At 40.7% G+C, this 6,245-nt stretch overlaps 1 non-coding gene across 1 annotated transcript; it reads right to left on the bottom strand.

The window, feature by feature from the left end:
- Window positions 1-4,923: 4,923 nt before the first annotated feature.
- Window positions 4,924-5,017, bottom strand: trnai-uau. Its single transcript has 2 exons — window positions 4,980-5,017; window positions 4,924-4,959 (listed from the first exon to the last, which is right to left on the bottom strand). It is a non-coding gene; the product is annotated as a tRNA-Ile (tRNA).
- Window positions 5,018-6,245: the final 1,228 nt, after the last annotated feature.

Below are 6,245 nucleotides of genomic sequence, written 5' to 3'. Positions count from 1 at the left end.
TTTTCAATATATCTCAAACTGTTCCTGCACACCTAGCAAAACAACATTCCACAGGCCACAATCAACAGCCTGATCCTTTCACAGCATTTTAAGGCTGCACTGAGACGATGACTTATCAATGACCCAAGCCCAGTTCCGTTCATCTCTACCATTGTGTTGCTTAGTTGTCACAATGTGTCAGCAAATGTACATTATCCCAGGGGTGTTGGACAACACAATGTAAGTGACCTAATTTGTGTCCCGTTAACTGCCCCACATGCCTCTGCTGATGCTACAGCTATTGTATACAGTATAAAAATACTAAAAACAGCCCAATGTTAACATATGTAGCTTAAAGAAACAAGGCTCATAAAGTCAATAACTTGCTTGTAACAGATGACGTGCTATTAACCGACTTGGCTCTGAAACACATTTAGATAATAGCTTTGATGTTACAACGGTAGCAATACAAGGTTATAACATCTACAGAAAATACAGAAATACCAAAGGTGGAGGTGGTTGCCGTTTATATTCAGAACCACATTCCTGTAAAGCTGAGAGGATCTCAAGTTAAATACTGTTGAGGTAATATGGCTACAGGTTCATCTGCCTCACCTGAAGCCCATTCTGGTGGGAAGTTGCTATAGACAGTCAGTATCTGGATAATGTTAAATACTGTTGAGGTAATATGGCTACAGGTTCATCTGCCTCACCTAAAGCCCATTCTGGTGGGAAGCTGCTATAGACAGTCAGTATCTGGATAATGTTAAATACTGTTGAGGTAATATGGCTACAGGTTCATCTGCCTCACCTAAAGCCCATTCTGGTGGGAAGCTGCTATAGACAGTCAGTATCTGGATAATGTTAAATACTGTTGAGGTAATATGGCTACAGGTTCATCTGCCTCACCTAAAGCACATTCTGGTGGGAAGTTGCTATAGACCAAGTGCCAACAGTCAGTATCTGGATAACGTGTGAAATTATTGATCATGTGTGTGATATCAACAGAGAGGCACATTTTCTGGGTGATTTAAATATTGACTGTCTTTTCATCAAGCTGCCTACTCAAGAAAATCTTCAAACTGTAACTAGTGCCTGCAACCTGGTTCAGGTTATAAATCAACCTACCAGGGTCATTACAAACAGTAGAGGAATGAAATCATCCACATGTGTTGATCACATCTTTACTAATTCTGCAGAAATGGGTTTTAAAGCAGTATCCAGATCCACCAGATGTAGTGATCACAATATAGTAGCCATGTCTAGGAAAACCACAGTTACAAAGGCTGGGCCTAATATAGTGTATAAAAGAGGTCATACAATAAGTTTTGTAGTGTTTCACATGTTGCTGATGTAAAGAATATTTGTTGGTCTGTGGTGTGTAATGAGGAGCAACCAGACGCTGCTGGTCTGTGGTGTGTGATGAGGAGCAACCAGACGCTGCACTTGACACGTTTATGAAATTGCTTATTCCACTTACTAATAAGCACCCATTAAGAAAATGACTGTAAAAACTGTTAAATCCCCTTGGATTGATGAGGAATTGAAAAACTGTATGGTTGAAAGACACGGGGCAAAAGGAGTGGCTAATAAGTCTGGCTGCACATCTGACTGGCTGACTTACTGCAAACTGAGAAATGATGTGACTAAACTCAACACAAAGAAGAAGAAACTGTATTATGAAGCCAAGATCAACGATATAAAGATGGAGAAACACTTTGAAGTACTTTAAATGAAATTATGGGCAGAAAGACAAATTCAACTCTGTCTTTTATCGAATCAGATGGCTTTATTCATCACAAAACCATTTGATGTTGCCAATTATTTTAACGGTTATTTCATTGGCAAAGTGGCCAAACTTTTAGGCAGGAAATGAATGATGGGGGAAAAAAACATAATGAAAGAAAAACAGTGCAAGTATTGAATTTTGTAAAGTTAGTGTGGGAGAGGTGGGACAATTGTTATCGATCAATAATGACAAACCTCTTGGGATTGACAACAGATGGAAAGCTACTGAGGACGGTAGCTGACTCTGTAGCCACTCCTATCTGTCGTATTTTTAATCTGAGCCTAGAGGAAAGTCTTTGTCCTCAGGCCTGGACGGAAGCCAAAGTAAGTTCGCTACCCAAGAGTGGTAAAGCAGCCTTTACTGGTTCTAACAGCAGACCTATCAGCTTGCTGCCAGCTCTTAGCAAACTGTTGGAAAAAATTATCTGTAAACAAATGAACAACAGACTTTCAGCATGCTTATAGAGAAGGGCACTCAACATGCACTCGACATGTACTGCACTGACACAAATGACTGATGATTGGTTGAGAAAAAATAGATAATAAGAAGATTGTGGGAGCTGCGCTGTTTTCTATTTTGACCAATGACCTGCCACTGGCATTAAACAAAGCCTGTGTGTCCATGTATGCTGATGATTCAACTATATAAGCTACCAGCAACCACAGCTAATGAAGTCACTGAAACCCTTAACAAAGTGTTGCAGTCTGTTTTGGAATGGGTGGCCAGTAATAAACTGGTCCTGAACATCTTTAAAACTAAGAGCATTGTATTTGGTACAAATCATTCCTTAAGTTATTGACCTCAGCTGAATCTGGAAATGAATTGTGTGGCTGTTGAACAAGTTGAGGAGACTAAATTACTTGGCATTACCTTAGATTGTAAACTGTTCTGGTCAAAACATATTGATTCAATGGTTGTAAAGACAGGGAGAGGTCTATCTGTAATAAAGAGATGCTCTGCTTTTTTGACGCCACACTCCACAAAGCAAGTTCTGCAGGCTCTAGTTTTGTCTAATCTTGATTATTGTCCAGTCGTGTGGTCCAGTGCTGCAAAGAAAGACCTAGTTAAGCTGCAGCTGGCCCAGAACAGAGTGGCACATTTTGCTCATAATTGTAAACAGAGGGCTGATATAAATACTATACATGCCAGTCTCTCTTGGCTAAGAGTTGAGGAGAGACTGACTGCATCACTTCTTCTTTTATAAGAAACATGAATGTGTTGAATATCCCAAATTGTTTGCATAGTCTGTAAGGGAATTCCGCCCTATGTGCACGGAAGAGACCACAGGAAAACTTCTTTGATCAGAGGTTAGTTTGTTTAATAAGGATTGCAACCCGGAGTTTACACTTACAGCAATTTGCAAGCAAGACACTCAGTTCACAAGATGATGTTTTCCCTTTTTATCCCCTACTGAGGATCACCCCGCCCAGGCTGATGTCCCTTAACTTTAATACCATATAAGCTCATAATTAATAGTTGCTAATACAAAGATGTCTCTGGTAGGCGGGGTTCAGCTTATTGCGTTATTGGCAGTTAGTTTCCCAATGACTCTTCCCCTTATTGCTATCATGTAAGACTGGAAGGAAGACTGGAACATAGTATCAACAGGAACTCTTAGTTCCCTTTATCCATCTGTTACCAAAAATATAGTTTCAACACACAGACATCTGGCTTTGTACAGTTGACCTTTAAATGCAATGGCAAGATAACTACCACTGATTCTTAATCTCAAGCTAAAGCAAAACATGAATCATTGTACTTTTGTCATCAAAGGTGTTCCCATAATGTAGAGATACCAAGTTCTTACAAGTCAAATTACACACATCTCTGACACACACACTTATCCCACCAGACATGCCACTGGGGGTCTTTTCACAGTCCCCAAGATTCCAGAACAAATTCAAGAAAGCGTACAGTATTATGTAGAGCCCTTGTTGCATGGAACTTCCTTCTATCTCATGTTGCTCAAATAAACAGCAAACCTGGTTTCAAAAAACAGATCAAACCTCGCGACCCCTCTCCCCTATTTGACCTATATAGTTTGTGTGTATGAATTGATATGTAGGTGTCATGACGTTGGCCTGGGGGGGGTAGGTTTATGACAGTCATAAATACCTCTTCCCCCCTTTTTCCTCTCTCTACCCTACTGATGTGACATTGTGTGTGTGTGTGTGTGTGTGTGTGTGTGTGTGTGTGTGTGTGTGTGTGTGTGTGTGTGTGTGTGTGTGTGTGTGTGTGTGTGTGTGTGTGTGTGTGTGTGTGTGTGTGTGTTAGAAACAAGGTCCCTTGGCATTGTGTCCATTTCAAGTTTTCAACAACAATAAAACAGCCATCTAAATCATGTTTCTCAGCCTAACACACTGTTGAGTTTCCTCTGCTAGGGGATATTCAATGTACAACAGTAGTATTCTGTAACAAGCAATACGTGTTAAATATGTGTCACAGTCAATCACGACAACCTCTTTACGAAAGGCCTTTACTTATGGCTAAACAGTTTTCTACCCCTCTTATTAATTAATGCTGTGGGCATAGCCAGGATTTACATGCCGGACGGATGATCTACCCATGGAGGGAAAACTTACAGAGCTTTGATGGAGCAGGCAAGCGTCTTTGTGATGGTGAATTGGAAACGGATAACGGTCAGGGCCAACCGGACCCTTTATCTGTAAGAAATAGTAAAAAAAAATGTTGAATTATAACATGTGTTAAAATGTACTAAATATTTTGAATTAAATCAATGGTTTTGAAAATGTATCTCACCATTTAACGAAAGGGGAAGCTATCTTTTCCCTCACGCCAGGGTCGCAGAGAAATGTAATGTCTTTAAAAAAACATGTATTATTTTATAGTCTTTCCTACAATGTTATGTTATAAACATTACTGGTTATTAAAGTTTGTAATGATGTACAACTGGGGCCTCCAATGTTTTTACATAAAACACTCGTGATGCATGTTTAAATATTAGTCAAATTTGGTCATTCATTCTAACATGTCTTAAAAAAAAGTTTGTACTAAAAATTTTGGAATTAAATCAAAGGAATTTAGCTGTGCCTGCACTCTGACCTGTTATCTCAATGACATACTTATGAAATGTCCTCCTAAATGGATTGAAAAATGGTCCTTTTCTGGACAATTTCTGGTTCAAGAAAAGCGCATGCTCCTGGTGAGGCTCGAACTCACAACCTCGGCATTGCTTCGCTGCATACTGCTGTATAAGTACCACGCGCTAACCGATTGCGCCACAGGAGCCTGATACACTGATTACAAATGTTTGTGTGTGTGGGGCGTAAAAATGTTGAATTATAACATTGCCCAGGCATACACACTCAGAGCACTTTATCTCTATAGAAGATCGTTTGAAACCAAGGTTTGCACTATCATGCATACAGCATGTCCAGATATCTGCCGACCCCCGGGGTTAAACATTGATATTTCTAATCAGCGCCCGGTGCCCCCCACCCCGGGGTTAAACATTGATATTTCTAATAAGCGCCCGATGCCCCCACCCCGGTTGTAGACAAAATGTCTCGACATCCGCTCCTGTTGTTTGAATTCACTGCCTTTGTTCTCTAAACCAAATATACAGGGTGTTGCATACATGATATCTCCCGAAAAAATGCCACCACGGCCCTGTAAACTCATTCCGTACATTCTCTAGTTAGGGACGGAACGCGGAGCGAGTCTAGTGGAACATACTTTTAACACTATGTTAGCACAGCTTTAGCACAGGCCAACAGCCCCGAATATATAGTGGCCAGGACAGATAAAAAAGATAGTCTGTGAATCCCTCCTAATGGATATTTCTGAAGGCTACTGGACATAAGTGATTGGGGAAGCGACTGTTAGACGGGGATTCTCAGAAGCAAACCTTCGCCCTGTCCGTTACGTAGCCCTTCACCATCACACAATTTTCGGCGTAAGTCCAAATAACCGCATACCCAAGAATATTTAGATAGTTAAAAAACGAAAAGTGTGCACTCTGAACGACTTCGGAAGAGCCGATGAAACAGATGCTATTCTACGTTTTTGTACTGACGGCCTTACCCTAACTCCAAACACCAGGCAGCAGTCCCAGGACAGATAAAATGATAATCGGGGAATCCTTCCTTCCTCATGGCCTTACCCTAACTCCAAACACCAGGCAGCAGTCCCAGGACAGATAAAACGATAATCGGGGAATCCTTCCTTCCTCATGGCCTTACCCTAACTCCAAACACCAGGCAGCAGTCCCAGGACAGATAAAATGATAATCGGGGAATCCTTCCTTCCTCATGGCCTTACCCTAACTCCAAACACCAGGCAGCAGTCCCAGGACAGATAAAATTATAATCGGGGAATCCTTCCTTCCTCATGGAACTTTTTTGAAGGAGAGCTGAATATTCAAGGTGATGTGTGTGTATAGATATATATATTATTTAAAGAATGATAGGTATTAATTATAGGCATTTACATGTGTGTTTTTAAAAATGAAGACTAT

The sequence above is a fragment of the Oncorhynchus mykiss genome, chromosome 13 (genome assembly GCF_013265735.2).
Source record: "Oncorhynchus mykiss isolate Arlee chromosome 13, USDA_OmykA_1.1, whole genome shotgun sequence".
Lineage (NCBI taxonomy): Eukaryota > Metazoa > Chordata > Actinopteri > Salmoniformes > Salmonidae > Oncorhynchus > Oncorhynchus mykiss.
This window is presented reverse-complemented; position numbering and strand designations above follow the sequence as displayed.